Raw genomic sequence first — 19,135 nt, 5'->3', positions numbered from 1 at the left:
TGTGGACGTGCCTTTGAAAAAACATGCTGTTCCTGAATTCCTCATAGTGGAGGGTTGTGGATGTTCATCAGCAAGAGGTCTGTTTTAGGCCCACTACTATTCTTCCTCTATATGGCACCTCTTGGACAGATATTGCTGCACTTTGGGATTACTTTTCATTGCTACACCGACGACACTTAGATGTATATGCCAATAACTGCAGATAATCTCGCACATTCTAAGACTTTAGAGGACTGCCTTCCTTCAGTTAAAAACTGAATGTCCAACAACTTCTCATGGGGTCATTCCACAGAACACAGTGACTTCCTGTTTCATCCCAAAAAGCAGATCTGGGTGCATTTTGAAGCATCACAGTAACTTCGTGATCCATCTTTGCCAATCCTGAACAAACTTGATATACGTAGTAGTTACGGCCATTATCGGCACCAGATTTGAAATCGGGGTAAAATTTTTAAACTGTTAAAAATGTTTTATCCCAAATCAGAAAACTCTCACTAGTGTGTGGTAACGTCCAGGTGTCTGTAGTCTTAACAGTTCCAATCATGTCCCAACGGCTTTAATCGGGATATTCCTAGTGAGTATGACTTGAAACTTATTTGATCGTGCTCCATTAGAGTAAAAATTTGAAGGAGCGTTGGTTGTGGTTCTGGCCAAGGGCACCACTCCTTACTTTTATTTTTGCCAGGTCTCTACTTTATAAGCTATCCAGTTGCCATGTCTGCACTTTAGAATCCAGCCTATTAGAAGCCAAGCTGGATTAAGCCATTTCATCCCTTTTTTGCACTTTTTTGAATCGTGGGCAATCGTAGTAGAAAGGCAGCCTGTGGAATAGCAGTGTTACTTTTAAATACTGACAAGAGGAAGATGATGGTTATTGGTCATGTAAAATACAGACATCAGTTTTACCAGCTAACGTTAACCTTTGACTCGTGTTAAATCTCACAATGATAATGTTAAAACCTTGGGGTGAACTTTGATCCTTTGGTCTACACATTAGAGAAATCACTAAGAACAGCACAGCCTATAGGATGCAAAACAGCAGATACATTTAGAGATAATGTACATCTCATCAGTATTTCCATACTATTTCAAACACCTCCCGCTAATTGACATAATTCCCTTGGTAGAAGTAAAACTAATAGAATTGATCACCAGTGAAGAAAATGGGTTTCAGTTAGTTTTAGTTGTTAAGTTCCCAATTTCCTGACCTATAAAAAACTGGCTTCGCCAATTTGCTTAAGTTGCTCAATGGTTTAGATGCACATATATTGCAAATTATGTAATTTATGGCAAGCCTTACGACAGCCCAAAATGGTGATTACAAGAAGGAATGACAGAAATGACAGCAGCAATTGCCTGACCCTCAATAATCTGATAATTCCCAAAAAGTATAGATTTCCTCACCTTTCACAATTTTGAACACACCAAAATTGCAAATGTGGTTATTGGGGGAAAATCTTTATCTATTTCAGTTGGGCTTACACCAGCAGCATCAAAAGAGAATTGTTTGGGATCCTTTCCATGCCCAGAATGTTGTACCTTTTTTGGACACCAAAACAGAACTTTCAAAAAATACGCTTGATTTTCTAGGCAGTGTCCCACCAAACATGACCCAAAGTGCAGGGCTGCTAAACCTGCTGATCACTGCCACCAGTTAATACTGTGCCATACCATTGGGATGTTCCAGAGTATGGATGACTGCTGTAGAATTTTCATTTGTAAGCAGAGACTTGGTTACTCCACTCCTCCAACATTGAAAATGATGAATAAAACAATAAAGCCTGAGGCTAACAATGAGAAACACACACCCTTATTGTGTTCTGTTCAAATGACCTACAACATGAACTTGAAAGCATTAAAAGGAATACAAAGGTGTGCAGGGTGCTACTGCTGCATAACAAAGCTTGACTACGAGTGTGCGGCTGAACATTGCCAAGCAAAAATTAACTGCATAAGGATATAACTGATCAAGAACACCAATTGCTGCAACAAGATCCCAGACTAGGTCCTAGGACTTTAGACAATGAACACTGAACTCTGCAGGAGCAACCCTGGGCTCCATACACGAGGAAATCCTCATGAAACGGGATGGCAATAAAACAAATTTATCTTTGAAATGAGTTTAACTTTTGATAATGAATGACATGGCAGAAGTCATCCTTTTTCACATCAAGACATGTTCAGTTTTAACTGAAGTTGGGGAAAAGGCAAACTGTAACCCAAACTAAATCTACTGCAAATCACAACAAGCTATGATTCTTCTTTCAAGTTGTATTGCTTGTTGTAGTGGATATGCATCCAGTTAAATCTCTGGGGTCTAAGTATATTTTGTTGATTTTTACCATAACTTCAGTAATTTCCCTTTTAAGATACTTTGAATCAGCTGAACACCATGTGTTAGATATCAAAATGTTCAGAACAACCTCAGCTTTCTCAACGTGAGATATGTATTTGTTGAGAACATTCTGTAAATATGTAATTTGGCTGTAAATGCCTTTGGTATTGCGTACTGATGGGGAAGGTCATCCTTTGCATATGTACACTCAACAAAAATATAAAGGTATGGGATGGGCCAAAATGATCACAGTTATTAAGATGAAAATGAAAAGTGTAGGGTACGTTTTAGAAAAAGCATTTTGTTATCGAAAATGACACCAAGGTCACAGATGTGCAGAACATTTTGCACTTTAAATTAAAGCCGCTAATGTGTTTCACCCAGTACAACCTGTGCAATTCGCCATAACCAATCAAAGTGAAAAGTTAAAATCTGAAAGGTTAGAATGAATCTTTGCTTTTAGATATGGAATGAGTCTCACAGCACATTTCTATTTAAGGCCAGGCATTCTTACTGACACATAAGTGCAGGAACACTTTGTAAAGGCTTTTAGAAAAAGGAAACCACATAGATATGAATATTTACAGAAGCCACTGAAAGATTTCAAATAATATTTACATCCATTGCATTGTATCTAAAGAAGATGGGGTGGGGGGTGGGGAAGGGGGGTGCAACCTAGAGGAGGTGCTACTTTCAAATCTTCCTAGCTCTCCAGGACTACCAGCTCTAGCTTTCACATATGTTGTCAACACTATACAAAGTGTTACTTAATAATAACACTGAGTCCTTATAAGATACATATTAAGGATATATGGTAACAAAAGGATATAACTGGTAATTAATAATGTGTCCCAGTAAGTCCTTATAGCATGCTTATTAACATGTTAACTAAAGCATGCAAGTGTTAATAATAAGGCCCTAATGAGTCCTTATGAGATTCTTATTAACATAAGTGTGACTTAATAAAAAGACTGAGTCCTTATAAATTTCTTATTAAGGGTATATAGTAATAAAAGGCTATAACTTAATTAATTAATGTGTCTCAGTGAGTCCATATAATTTACTTAAATATATGTTAGCAAATGCATACAAGTATTAACTAATAATAAGTCCTTATTACATGCTTATTAATGCTATTATATTAACAAGATTATAAGTGTTTAGACGTTTATTCTAAAATAATTACACATGCATAAGCCTCTATAATAAACTTGTTAAAAGTTTAAAGCCTGCTTATCATTTTGAATAAAATCTATCCTTCTGATAGAAACAGTTATTGTTTCTCAATGAGGATTCTCAGTCTTTTGGGGGTTTTTTTTTATTTATTTTTTTTTTGCAATATTGGAAATGATGTACAATTATTAATCCAATATACATGCAGGTAAGGCAAGAAGATCATTGGATAAGGAGAATATGAAGCATTATTATATGGCTCCAACGCAATGCACGCTCTGATTGGCTGATTACCGGCTGGAAATTTTCCCACCGGTTACCATGCCAGTTGGTCTGCAATGCGTATTTTCATTACAAACCAGGAAGCAAAAAAAAAAAAAAAAAAAAACACGATTAGAAAAACCAAGTCGGACATGAACGTACTCCGTAAATATTTAAACAGCATTTAAAAAAAACTGATTGAAAGGTTACGAGCTAATGACCTTGACCAGCTGTTAAGCTAGTGGAGGTGAAGAGACCGAACGGGTCTGACTACGAGCCCAAAGCCGTCAACAGCTTTCATATTTGGGTGATACTGTAAGTTTGCATGATTCTGTGTATAATAACCATATAGTAGATGAATTATCAATCTCATGCTCATTTAACAATCCTTTATTACACAAAATATTTATAATGGGTTCTTATTCACAAAATATACACAATTAAGAGCCCGGGGAATGTGACTGAATGTTATTTAATGCTTTGTAAATGGGGTTGAACGTTGCTCACGAGTATCGCCTCCTTACGCTTTACTGAAGGAGAAAACAGAGACAGGAGGAAGACAACGGAGGCAGCAGAGGGATGGCTCGTGGCAGAAATATGAGTTGTAAGCATTTTGTGAAATGAGATCAGGATGGAATAAGAGGAGAGAGAGAGTCGGGGTGAATCATTATCCTAATATGAATTAATGCCACGATGGACAAATGAATCACCGAGCAGTCAGATAGGGGGAGATGGGCAACGACGGGGTTGGGAGGAGAGACGCTGATAATTGCTGGGAAAATGAGACAGTGAGAAAAATGAAGAAAGACAAGATAAAGAGAAAGGTGAGAAAATTAAGAAAGAAGAGTGGAAAAGATGTCAAGGTAAGACAGACCTGGGCAAAGAAAAGAGTTGGTGTAGGATGTGGTCAGATGTCTTCACCTGTACTGTCTTCACCTTACCAGGGTCTTACTGCAGAACTTTTAAACATCAGCTTGATTCTCCAGTCACACAACGCTCCGGCTGTCCTCTCCGTCAGGTACAAGTCGGTTAATTTAATATTTTATGAAGCCCAAAATCACATAAAATTCCAGAGAGCTCCAAGTAACACAAGATCAACCATAATGCGCATCAAAATAAATATAAAAACAGAAGCTTTCCTATGAAAAAAGGACAATCACATAATCAACCATTAAAGTTATTCCAGTAAGAACAAAAACATCATCTTACAATTAATAAAAGTAATACATAGCATTGCTGTTTTAAAAAAAAATAATTAAATACCTAAATACGAGGTCTATTAGACAATAAACCAACACTTTTTTTTTTTTAACTATATGGATTTGAATGACGTGCGATTACACCAATCATGCTTGAACCCTCGTGTGCATGTGTGAGTTTTTTCACGCATGTCGGTGACGTCATTTCCCTGTGGGCAGGCCTTGAGTGAGATGTGGTCCCGCCCTCTCGGCTGAATTCCTTTGTTTCACACGCTGCTCGAGACGGCGCGCGTTGCTTTATCAAACATTTTTCTGGACCTGTGAGGAATATCCGAGTGGATACTATTCGAGAAATTAAGCTGGTTTTCGGTGAAAAGTTTAACGGCTGATGAGAGATTATGGGGTGTTTCTGTCGGTGTAAGGACTTCCCACGGAGCGGGACGTCCTGCAGCGCTTCCAGGCGCCATCGTCGGCCTGTTTTGACCTGAAAACATCCTAATTTAAGGCTTAATTCACCCAGGACGTCGTGAGAGAACAGAGAAGATTCAGAAGAGGCCGGCATGAGGACTTTATGCGGACATTCCACTGTTTAAGGACATTTTTTAATGAAAGACGTGCGCGCAAATTCGCCAAGTCGTTTCCGTGACGACTCGGTGAATCTGTGTGCGCCGCGACAGGAAAAACACCTCCGTGTTGAAAACCATTTGTAAAATTCAGGGGGCTTTTGATGGCTTTCAACAAGTGAGTAACTGAGAAATTGTTTAACAGCTTGGGCATGTTCCAACTTGCCCCTTAAGGTTTCCAACGGAGGTGTTTTTCCTGTCGCGACCCCCCACGGTCGGGTCCGGCCCGACATGCGACTCCGCCCGCACGTTCTTTCATTACAAAATGTCCGTTAACAATGGAATGTCCGAATAAATTCCTCATGCCGACTTCTTCTGAAAGTTCTCTGACGACTTACTGGGTCAACAGAGCCTGAAATGTGGAAGTTTTCAACTTGAAACGGTGAGACGCTGCCGCCTCGAAGCGCAGATCGCCGTCAGGCACCGTGGGCCATCCTTACGGCAACACTACCAGACCAAAATCTCTCATCAGCCGTTAAGATTTTTACCGAAAACCAGCTGAATTTATCGAATGGTGTCCACTCCGTTGTGCCTTACAGCTTTGAAAATTTTTTTATCAAACAAAGCAGCAGTCTCTGAGCCATTCCTAAACAATGAAAAAAACAACGAGAGAGTGGGCGACTCCTCACTCAAAGACTGCCCACAGGCGAATGACGTAACCGACAGGTGTGAAAAAACTCTCGCATGCCCACGAGGGTTCAAGCATGTCTGATGTAATCACACGTGATTCAAATCCATATGGTTTTTGAAAAAAATAATAAGGTCGGATACTTTTCTAATAGACCTCGTACATTACTGAGAAAAATCTTAATGCACACTTTCACTTGATACCTAATTAAGAAAGTTTATGTATGTTTGGACTTTTTATTTTAAGTAATTCGCTAGTGAGGGAAGCCACCAAGCCACCATGAAGCTGTACAGCTGGTGATGCAACAGACAAAGGTTATACAATGCAAAGCCGCTCCAATCACATTCTCAGAATCCTATAAATCTTTAGGATTATAAAGGGTTCTTAGTGGCTTCCCTCATCGTTTCCTTCTTGAACAGAAGATGTACCACACAGCGCCATACTGTTTGAATTTCTTAATGACTGATGGAAATGAAGTCCAAGATATATTCACTGGCTTAGAAATGTTTTGTTATCTCAAGAATACCGACTGTTAATTTTTGAAGAATTATTTGTAGAATTTGTAGAAACAAAAATCCTTACATTGTGTTTGTTCAATTAGTTATGGTCTCTGACTTTGGAGGGGCTGCTTATTTTTAAACCCCTTGATTTAAACATTAAAAAATTAACTCTACTTGTCTTTCATTGTTTAAGTCCAGCTCCACTGTGCTCTTGAAGTAAAATAAAAACCATATCATTTCCCAAATATTTGAGTTCCCGACTATATCTGCACAACAAACGCATGCTGCAAATCTATGACTCACTCAGTGAGAATATGAAAATATTTTTGATGAGCCTCTCTGGTTGTTTAATCCAAATAAATGTGATTTGGGCAGTCAGACTTGATCACCACTGGCCATAAATGGCGGTAAGTTAATGTTACACTGTTGCCGTGGCAACACTGGCTTTTGTGTGTCTACGCTGACTGATGCCTATGACATTTTCTTTTTTCAGATTATTCTCTCTTTCTTGACATAAACTCCCACAGGCAGGACTGCTGGTAGAATTGCTGTCAAATTTGATTTTTGTGTGTGTTGGACGACTTCACAGTAAATGAACCTCACGAGATGCGGCTCTAATGAATGAAATGGCCAAAACATATCGTTAAAAATATGGTAAAGGCACTAAATTATTCTCGGATTACTTTAAAGAGACTACTCTGCTGTAAATTAAAGATTAGCAGCATAATTATGTTTTGATGCGGTCCAGTGAAACTGGAAACACTCTGAGGCCATCAGAAATAACTATGTTTACATCTTTGACTAAAAACTGGTTTTAGTCTCGATAGCTAATTTCCTCATTCATGACAACTATAATAATAGGTAATATTTAAATAATTCATCTGTTTGAGTTATTTTAAACCATAATCTTATGAATAATAAGAGCTGCAGTTGCTTTGACTGAAAACTCGTGCCAGGCCCATGGCGGTGCTCGGCAGTGGCAGCTAGCTGCTGTGGATTCCACCGTGTTTGTCAGTTATGGGCATTTTAATTACAAATATCTAAGATAATGTGGCTTAGTGTGCAGTTAATGTACTTTATACAAAATCATATTTTTCAAGAATTCCTATCCGTATTTAGATCACGACACAACACTGAGTCAGCACTTTTAAAAGTGCATAATGACATCACTCTGTCTGTGGATGCAGGGAATCCTGCTGTGTTGGTTCTATTGGACCTCACAGAATCCTTTGACACTGTGGACCACACAGTACTTGTTTCCCAGTTAGATCATCGTGTTTGCCTTCATGGTACTGTACATACAAGTAAGTGGTTTAAATGCTGTTTGGCTGAGAGGAGTTTTTCCCATGATGATTCCTCGTCAATTGCTCCTCTTTGTTGTGGAGTGCCACAGGGTTCTATTCTTAACCCTATTCTATTTTCATTGTACATTTTGCTGTTTGGGTCAATTATAGCTGAGCACAACCTGTTCTTTCATTTTTATGCAGATGATCTTAAAATGTATATGCCTGTGAGGACTAATGGAAGCGATGTGTTGTATTCATTATTTAATTGTATTCATGATGTAAAGCAGTGGCTGTCTCAAAACATCCTTGTGTTTGGACATTCTGGCATGCTGAATGTTGTATTGTCAAACTTTGGTATTCTGTCTAATTTTTAAAACCAGCTGTCAAAAATTTGTTTGTGACATTTGACAGCTGTTTGAGATCAACAGATAAACTCTGTGGTCAAAAGCAAGTTTTTCTTCCAGCTACATCTCCTGGTTAAAATAAAGCACTTTCTCAGTAGATGTGATCTTCAGACGGCCATTCATGCTTTCATCACCTCCAGACTTGATTACTGTAGCGCACTTTATGCTGGTGTTAAGGTGCGTTTACACATAACCAAGACGCATTACGAATGTAATTTTTCTGTCATTCATGACACATTCCTGACATTCTTAATGTGACTTAACATATCTGAATAGGTTTCTTAATAGTGCGTGTTGGTGCGTGATATTCTTGATATTCGTGGAGCATGTTTTTGCCTGTCAAAAAATCTTCCACGAATGTCACACACCACCCTCATTTCGTCTCACGTTGTTGAGGTCGCAACTGAGCGTATTGATCCGTCTTGATGAGTAGTGATCCTTAATAGAACGTGACAACGTTCGTAGTGGTTCCTGTGATGGTTCTTGGAGCCCAAACTGTCCCGCGTTATTACGAAGTGACACGGAAACTGTCAAGTTTTGACACGACGTGTAACGTGGCGTCACATTTCACTGCGCGCCACGACAAATCAGTTTTCAGTCACGTGCGCACAATTAAACTCGGCCCCAAATGTCGTTCCACAGTTCCTGCTGAAGCTCCTCAGGATGCTCCTGCAGGTGTCCCACCTGCTGTTGTAACTGATGGGCAGGAGAACGAGTCTGAGCAACCAGAGGAGCGAGAGGAGACTCACGTGCAGCCAGGCATCTCTGCACCTCCTCCAGTCCGGTGGAGGAAGAAGCGCGTGCACAATTAAACCCTGCTGCACCACATTCAGTTTGATTGTTGACACCAAATCAGCTAAAAGTCTCATTTCAGTGCTCTTAAGCGTGCTCCTGCAGGTGTTCCACCTGCTGCATGTGCCTCATGTTTGGGAAAATGCGCGAGACGAGAGCTGCATGAAGCCACACATCTGGCTATGTCCGTCTCCTCTCCCTCCTCTCTGCACCACTCCATGGCACAGAGTCCAACATACAGTCACAAAGTTCTTCTGAAAAACTGGAGCGATCTGAATTCAGTTGGAGGAATATGGGTGTGTGTGTGTGGAGACAATTCACCTCGTTCACAATGTGACAGAACTTAACGATGCGCTGTTACGTGCAATAGCGCGCAATAACGCGGAACACTATTCTTGACTGTGCGTAATGGTTCCTGATAATTCTCCAGCAACACGTGCCATTAATTGTAACGTGTGGTAACAGGTTGCAGCAGTTCCTGAGGACACCTGACGCCTCTGCCCCGAATCATCACATTCGTGATCAGCGGCCAAGAATGTGTACTTCGTGGCATTCGTGACTTCTTGTTGTTATGTGTAAACGTCTTCTTTTACATGCCTCCAACTTGTGCAAAATGCTACTGCAGGTCTTTTAATAAACATTTCCAGAAGTGAGCATATTACACCTGTACTTTACTCACTCAAGTGAGAATTGATTTTAAGATTTTAATGTTTGTTTTTAAAGCTATTAATGGCCTTGCACCTTCCTACTTGTCTGAAATTTTTAACTCTCTGCACTTACAGTAGGACGTGGCGGGTGTCTGGTCAACTTATAGATGTTCTGAGGTGAAAATACAAACTCTGAGGTGATGGTGTTTTTGAAATAGCTGAACCCAGACTGTGGAACAAGTTACCTCCTAATTTACATATCATTTCTGACTCAGCACTTTTTAAATCAAAGTTCAAAACTTATTTATTTTAACTGGCTTTTATTACCTAGTGGTGTTGTGGCATCTTTTGTTTTTATGTGCCTCTTTAACTCTAAGGTATATTTGCTTTTATTTTTGTCAATTCTTGATCTTTGATTTTACTGTAAAGCACTTTGGACCCCATCTAGCTGTTTTAAAGGGCTATAGAAATAAATATACTGATTGACTGATTGATTGACTGACATAAGAAGTCTGTGCTCCAGTATTTCCAATGTGAAATCCAGATGAAAACATAATTCAACTTGCTGTGCCAGCGGGGATTCCCCTTTGTCTGTTGGAAATCCACCAGAAGTTACAAAGAGATATGACTCCAATATAATTCTAACACTTGTGATGAATCATTTGTCCTTGGAGACATATTACATAATGAGCTCAAGGTGAAAGGCAGAATTTGACATGTAGATTTCTTTGAAATCTTTGTGGGGGTTTTTTTGTTTGTTTTGTTTTTTATTATTCCGTTTTTTTTTCTCTCTGTTTAAGGTGCAGCTCCATCCAAAGATGGGAGTTGTATTCGTGTTGGCGATCCTCCTGTCCTGTGCGCCAATAGCATTTCTTGTATATTCGTCGGTGACTTGTTCTGTGAATTGCTCTGCAATTTATGTTTGTAGCATGGCCCAAGCAGAGGGTCACCCCTTTGAGTCTGGTCTGCTTGAGGTTTCTTCCTCAGAGGGAGTTTTTCCTTACCACTGTTGCTCTGGGGGTTGGTAAGCTTAGACCTTACCTGTGTGAAGCCCTTTGATGCAATCTCTGCTGTGATTTGGCGCTATATAAATGAAAATAAATTGAATTGAAACTGAAATTGAATTTGTAGAGATGGAAGATGCAATGCCACTGAGGGTGGAAGAAAAGATCAGCAGTACCCACCTCAAGCAATCCAAAACATCAGACATCATAAATGTGGCATAAACCGAAGGAAACCAAAAAATGTTACATATAGAAATATATTACTTATCTTTCATTTTTGGGGGAAAATCAATGGTTTGAGAGGCCACGTTTCACATGACAAGAGGTCGTACACCTCACCACCATCTCCACATAAAGATGGGACTGTAGCACTGAGATAAGCCTCGAGCCCCGGACTGACCCGTGAAAGATAACGGCACAAAGAGAATGAAAAGATATCACCAATGCACCTGAGACAGAAACACCTAAAGAAAGGGAAGAGAGGAGAAATCAAAAAGGCAGATAGACAAAAAAAGAATAATTTAAGGGAGTCAGGGAGATGACAAGAAGTCATCAGAGTGACAAAGTGAGCAAAATGAAATGAGACAAAGGGAAATGTTGACGGAGAAGGAGTCGAGAGCGCGGGAGCCAAGGAAATGAACAAAAAGAAATAGGAACGTCACAAAAAGAGGGTGTCCATGAAAAACAGACCTGCAGGGACCAGTCCAACAGGAGAAGTTCCTGCTTTTGCATCAACATGTTCCATCGCATTCAACACATTTTCAGAAATAATTAATTTTTCACTCGGCTTGACTTCCACAATTACAACTTAAGTGACAGTGAATCTTTTACCGAAATGCACTGAATTATCAAGCCAAAGGCAACTACAATAAATAAATAAACAAACATTCAACCAACAAGTGGCACCACTAGGTTCCATTGAACCATGAGAACGAAAACCTATTTTGAAAATAAACTGCTCAATTTAAAGAACTATGTAAAGAAGCAAAATAAAAGGAGTTGTTTTTCAGGTAAAAATAAAAACAAAACGCACACGCAAAGCAAGCACATGTGGAAATTACACTTGTGGTCAGATGTTTTTATACAGTCATCGTGGCAATTTTAGGCTTTTAATCGTATCTCTGAATTGTTCTTTTGCCAGGGTCGAATAACTGTTTTAGCAAACATCATTAATGCCTTTGAAAAACAAGAACTAGGTGCACATGTTTAAATTTATTTTTTATCTTCTCTAATCTACACAGGGTCCAAATTATCCATGTCATGAGATGGACAGGGCTCATCACTGCACGATGGCATGGCGGAATTGCACCTGCATCAAGACATGTCAGGCCACAGCTTGAAGCAATGATTGGTTAGGTTTAGGACAACTTTAGCATATCAGTGGCAGCTCCCACAAACCTCCATGTGATGTCACGTCACATACCACAATGTTATAGCCTCCACGGAAGTGCAAGGGTTTCCCAAAATATGTGCGAGGTGTTGCCAGAAAAAAGAAAAATTTGAACATGTTAAAAATTCAGCTGTAGATAAAACATGAGCATAGCACAATAACACAATATCCCAGTTCAGCATGGACACACTCCTGAAGTCTCAATGGATTTCAGAAGTAAGAACACTGTTTCCAACGGTGAGCTTCCAGGATACTTGTCCATCAAAGTTATAACCAGGCTTTACATCATTAAATCAACCACAAAGAAAGATATTTTCTGTTTTGAAATGTTTAAATCATGTTGTTAAACCTTTTTGGTAGCATGGCCCAAGCAGAGGGTCACCCCTTTGAGTCTAGGTTGCTTGAGGTTTCTTCCTCAGTATCATCAGATGGAGTTTTTCTTCATCACTGTTGCCTGTGTGCTTGTCCTAGGGGTTGGTAAGGTTCGACTTTACTTGTGCAAAGCACCTTGACGCAGCTTTTGTTGTGATATGGTGCTGTCTAAACTAAATCAATTGAAATTAAAGGCCATATTTAGGCCTCATTTTTTAAATTCTGTCTCACTATATGGCAACATTTACTACAGTTCATTAAGCTGCATTTAACACATTCACGGTCTGTCACATGCACGTCTCTAATAGAGATGTAGCAGCAATTTAAACTATTGGACTTCAATAAACGATGCAACATAACAACAATCTGCTCAGGCTACGATTCCAAAAGTCAGGGGTTAGAAGACCAATGGAGCGGCGAAAACAAGATGACACTCCTCCTGGGAGAATGTGATGAACTGATAGAGACGGGGAGGAAGGGAAAAAATGTCAGTGAATAGCAGGAGGAGCAACATGATGATGGAAAACAGATATGAAAGGGGGAAGGACGAAGGTTCCTGACAAGAATGGATGAGGGACAGATTAAGGAGGAGGTTAAGGTTTGTTTTGGACAGTTCAACATGTTCTCATTTATCAGACGTCAAAAAGTGATGCCCTGTCAGGGCCTCCTGCTCATCACTGTGGATGGGCAGGGCTCTTCAACATCACTACAGTGATGGGCAAGGTTTTGGAATAGACTCTATATATGCTGGACAAACCCTGCTTTAGAACACAGGCAGGCTTTCTGTAGAGACTTGGAAGAGCCAATATCAAGCCCAAAATTTGATGTGGTGGGCGTCGTCATAGTGGCTGTGCTTACTCTGCTCATGTGATGACTAACCCATGTTCAGATGAACAAGTGGAGTGTGGCTGACACAATGCATGACCTGTGCATGACAAAAAAAATTCACCCCGGACAGCTGTCGAAAGACACCAAAACTATTTTTTGTACCAGGGTGTAAATATGCTTTTTTTTCTCTTCTAAAGTTGGACATTTTAACAGGGGCTCCAATAGCAATGTGCTCACTTTATGAGCCAGCCTCAATTGGCCAGTCAATGAACTACAACACCGTGTCCAAACATTTCACTGGTAATATAGTTTGAAGATCATCTACTACTATAAGCAACAGGTTGGTTATTGTCATGTCCCAAGGTTCTTGAAATGGAGCAATGACTCCACCTGGTGGACATTTACCATTAATGCATGTACAAACGAATTGCACCAAGAGCTCTAGTAATACTTAACATTTGGGTACATTTTAGTGTGCTTAAACACCGGGCCTGATTGAACATTTGTTTGGTCCAAGAGGTGTGAAAACTGCCCCAGTTCATGGTCTGGTTTGTTTTATTTTAATGAATCACTCAGACCTTTCAGACTAATTACACAAAGTTCCAGCAAAATAGGCCCTTGACACTAACCTTATTGTTTTTCCCAAAACAATACTGCCATGGTTCAACACATTATTTACATCAGGGGTCACAAAGCCTACTTCACACATTATCCAAATCTCTCTGCCCCATCTGCTGCTAATGAACTAAGTCAGGTAGGAAACACTATATTTGATTAATTAGATGAGGTTGCAACAAGTACATATGGAAAACGTGGGGCAGGTGATCTCCAGGAGCAGGCTTAGTGACCCCAAATTTAGTCTTCTACTGATGGTGTTTAGTCTCAAAAGTCTAAGGGTCAAAATGATGACATACAAGGGCACAGACCAGTGTCTGTGAGCAGAAAAGGTTAGTCACAAGCAGTGTGCAAACTACACCATGGCTTTCAGGGGAGCTCACCTTTTTTTGTTTTGGGGGGGCCTTAAATGCACCTCATAGACAAGAAACCTTCATAGCAAGCATGCAGGTCCAACTTGCTTTATGTCAGCACATTTGGTGTCCTTTGCTGAGCCATGTACTATATTCTATATTTCATCAGCACAAATTAGACACGCAAAGTTATCAGCATCATCAAACGCTTCCCTCCAGCAACCTCCTGACTCCGTGAACCCTTCCCAGGCTTTTCCCAATCTCATAAACTGAAGACCCAGAGACATGATTTTGGTAAGACATGTAAAATGCCCAAGATGCCTGCAGTGAAATCAATCAAAGTTTGGAAAAAAGTTAATAAAGTTAAGAATCTCTCTGATACAGTTTTCATTTTTTTCATCCTGAATTATCAAAAAATTTAATTTCTCGCATTTGGCCTCAATCCAGATCTCTCCTTCATGTCAAACTCGAAGATTCTTCTGTCATTTTATTTCTACAGCCTGAAGCTTCTTGATATACTGTAGTTTTTGTCTCTTACATTTACTGATGTTGCAGCATTTAATGAAGGTTACTGTTCTTATGTTCCATATATCTGCTCATGTTTAAGTGTTGCCATTAATGTTTTTTTTTGGGGGGGGGGGGGCAGATAGTCAGTCATTATTTGCTAATGAGGTCGTTCATTACATAAGACAACATTATCATGTTTGATTTTCGTTGAGAATGTTACTGAAGTCGTTGTTTGCTGTAACTGGGCTATTAAACACAGGACGTCTTTCTTTGTGTGCTTACAAACTGTGAGAATCTTCTTGCACCCTAACATTTCCAATACATCAAGACTTGCGGCGGGGTTTTTTTCTGCTTTGCACAAATGTATTTCTTTCAATGTTTTTGCATAAATATCTCTGTGTTTCCACAGTCCTCACTCTATTCCTTGCAGTCTTTGCCGACTTCCATCTCTCCCTGCAACAGAGCAAATGCTTTAATAATATACGAGCTCCTCCATCTCTCGTGGCAGCGGTGGCAGATTCCTACAGGATTCAGTCATGGCCACACTAATGAGATTAGCATGGTTAATGCACACAGCAATCCCTCCGTCACTGTTTACCTCCCTCTCACTTTTCCAACAGGAGCTTCACATAGCACAAAGATGCCCAGGGACTGATACGGCAGCTGAGATAAGGAAACCCAACTGCACCACTTGGGCCTCACTAGACCGGAGAAGAAAGGAAAATCCCAAATGAAGAGGCAGTTAGAGTCTAGCAGCCAAGCAGAGAGAGCCTGGGCATGTGCAGGATGTGCACAGGGACTTTTCCTCTCACTAACATTCAAAAGCCTTGGGAGGATCTGGCAGTCTGGACTGGCAGAATGCAAAGGAAAACTGAGCAGATCCACAGATGGAAAGGTGAAGAGGTGATGAAACAAATTAGGGCGACCTCCAGGGATCTTGCCGCTGAACCAGAGTAGTCAATGCAACATTTCGCCAAACTCTGGCTTTTATATCATACTAGCAGTGTTCCGGGGTGATGCCTGGGTGTGAGATTTTTGTGGACACTTACGAGTGCTCTGCCTATGACAGTATGTTTGCTGGACAACAAATAAATGCTTTGTCTTTGATTCAGCATCAAAGACATATTTGAGTGACATTAAAGCAACTTGATTCCTTCTAACTGAACTTTGATCATGCCTGATCAACATTTTTATGTATTTAACATTGGTTGCTAGTGTTTACTAAGTATTTGGACATTGCAAGAAGGGAGGAAGGTAGGAATGAACGAACAAATTAATGACAACGGAACAAAGAAAGGAAGGAATGGGGATTTTTAATTTTGAAGGTCCATGTGTGGACATTTCCTGTCCCATCCTTGTCTTGATCATGAACAGGCTGCTATGGATACTGTTGCTTAGCAACAGGCCAGTCATTTGGATAAGCAGACACACACGACTGACTTTTATATACAATCAAAATGTTCAGGATTTCTCAGAGAGCTGCTCAGTCAACTGAATGTTTAGTGAATATCAACACAGGCTGCAAGGAAGCACTGCCAAATGAGTGAAAAGCATCATTTAATATTGTCATGACGATGGTCAGCAGGGTTGAAATGAATAGAAGGATAGTGTGTGGGTACAAAAATGGGGTTCGAAAAACGATTAAGAGGATAAATAACAAAAATAATACTAAAAAAGGCTACTCAGTGAGTACAAGAGTTTAGAACTGTGATTCAAAGGCTGAGACACGCAATGAGCACAATTACATCACTCTTACACGTATTTAAATTGGATTTATATCTGGATGGTAATGAAATTAACTGGATGCAATTCTTCACCTGTTTGATTGATTTTAGCTCAGATTAGCTGATCAGTTAATCTATCAGTGAAGCCACATTACCTAAAGTTTGTGAGACGTTGTGCTTTGATGTATTGCTCTGCAGTTTGCAACCATCCTTCAGAGAGGTTCTATCGCCCCAAAGCATCAAAAGTTACCATCCGTACTCAGAATGTAGACAAATACCCTAACGACAAAATGAGGAAAACAAAACTGGGAGAAGTAGTGATGAGGATTACTCAGAAAGGAACGTATTGCACATATTCCTGCTATCAGGAAACTGTACTTATTCTGCACCGAACACAGCAGCTATTGGCACAGTGACTGGGGAGATGTAAACTGAACAGTGGAGCTTTGATGTAGGCACACTTTACACTTTCCAACCACATCACAACCATCATCGAGACACAGCGCTGTCTCACAGAAACGCTGGAGTACCAACCACACAGACAGATAAAACAATGATTTTGTTATGGCAAAAAGATCCAAGAACAGGTCATTTTACAGGGGCGGATCTAGCTGCAGGTAAAGGGGGAGGGGTGTGTGTTCGGTGTGTCACATCAAGATCAACATATTCTGCCTGAATTTTCTCCAGTAAACGAGGAAACATTGAGTTAGTCAGAGCATCAAATGGGAATATCACACATGCATGGACAAATTTAACTTCAGGTGGGGAGCGGGGTGGTGACTTGGCTGGGTGTGCTAAAAGCAGACGGCAGACCTCTACTATGGAGGTGAGGTGAAGTGCCTCCTCTGAATATATTTTAAATCTGTTGAGTTTTAGCTGCATCCTATGCAATCTGGGAAGCTAAATAATGACTCTCTAGTCATCGTTCTTAACACAGTTTTTATTTTAAACACTGAATATCTCTTTCTCCATGCAGCAGCATTTATACAATAGATTTCCCAGCTTTTAATCACACATTTGGTCAGTGGCTCGGGTGGAGGCGAAGGTGCAACCCCATCAAACCCCCCTCTACATCTGCCACTGCTTTGGGGAGGATGATTGTCTCTTGGTTGATTCCTGGACCATGTTGCACATGGGAAATGTTATTGCACAACAATGTGGTTCGATGGCTGGGAAATACCAGACGATAGCAGTCTGGGGACCTCCTGCAACCTTCATCCATTTTCACAGCAGCTGGTTTACAAACCATCACCTCCTCTGCCTGAGAACTTTTCGATTCACCACAGCCCTGTTCACTGTCTTGTGCTCAGGGTTTCCTATTGGACCTTCATGGTTACCATAGTGGCCACGGTGCACACAAGGTCCCCACCATATTTCACCCCAACAGGCAATCCTCTACTTGATATGTTACCCAGGTGTCATGATGCGGACGAGGGGTTGGAGTTTGTCTTTTCTCAGGCATTAGAAACACCATGACTTGGATCAACTGACCAAATCATTTTTTAAAACTTTAAGAAAATTAGAAGGCTTCACAATGATGATCAAATTATTAAAATTCCATGCGCCCCATCCCAACAAAAAGCATGATTGTTTTGTGTTCCATATACCCGTCTGCCACATGGACCTGTGGGCTCATGGCAGCATAAGTATCCAGATCTGGTGGATCGTTGGCCCTTCAAATGAATACATCCTGACAAGTGCCGCTTTTCCATTTTTAAAACTCAGCTGATGTCGTTATTACTCACTTTTATCTGCTTCCTGATGTGGATTGGAAGTTCGGGCTGTTACTTTTGAGGCACAAATCATCGACTTTGAACCCCCACAAAGGGATAAATGCTGATGTTGTTGTGCGCTGCTCAAGGTGAACGCAGTAAACTAACCTCGGCTTCCTGGTAGATAAACCGTTTAATCATTTCTTGACAGGATCACACGAACATCCTGCATACTAAAAAGATGTTGCTGATGATCTGCAGTTTACACGCGCACAAGAGGATTATGGGGAAAACTGATTTGCTTCATTCCAGTAAAATGTTTGTGGCCAAAGACAGATGTTCTTAAGTAAAAATATAATTAAATTACTTATAATCAAATGATCAATATCCTCATACTAATGCAATAAATGAGACAAATTCTATAAAATATTCCAGTCAAATTGCATTTAAATGCATTCTCATTTTTAATCTTGGACAAAAATTGGCCCATTAATAAGCAAAACTAAAATGTACTGTACTGTTAAAAATGTGCTGGTTTAACAGCCAGATCAGGAGCCTTTGCTATATTAGTTGGGGCTACATATCAGATGGAAAGCCTGCCCATAATTGAACTGAGTTCATCCAATGAGTCAAGCTTTTTGAGTGATACACTCAAAAAAAAAACTGACTCAGGAGTGCTAAAATATAGAATATATTCTGAGTTTTTCTCAGTGTGCTGGAATAAAATGTATCGCTGGCCTCATTGTGGTCTATACCCAATTCTGCAGAGAGCATAATTTGCA

The sequence above is a fragment of the Thalassophryne amazonica genome, chromosome 15 (assembly GCF_902500255.1).
Source record: "Thalassophryne amazonica chromosome 15, fThaAma1.1, whole genome shotgun sequence".
Lineage (NCBI taxonomy): Eukaryota > Metazoa > Chordata > Actinopteri > Batrachoidiformes > Batrachoididae > Thalassophryne > Thalassophryne amazonica.
The sequence above is the reverse complement of the archived record's forward strand: the minus strand, read 5'-3'. Positions refer to the sequence as shown.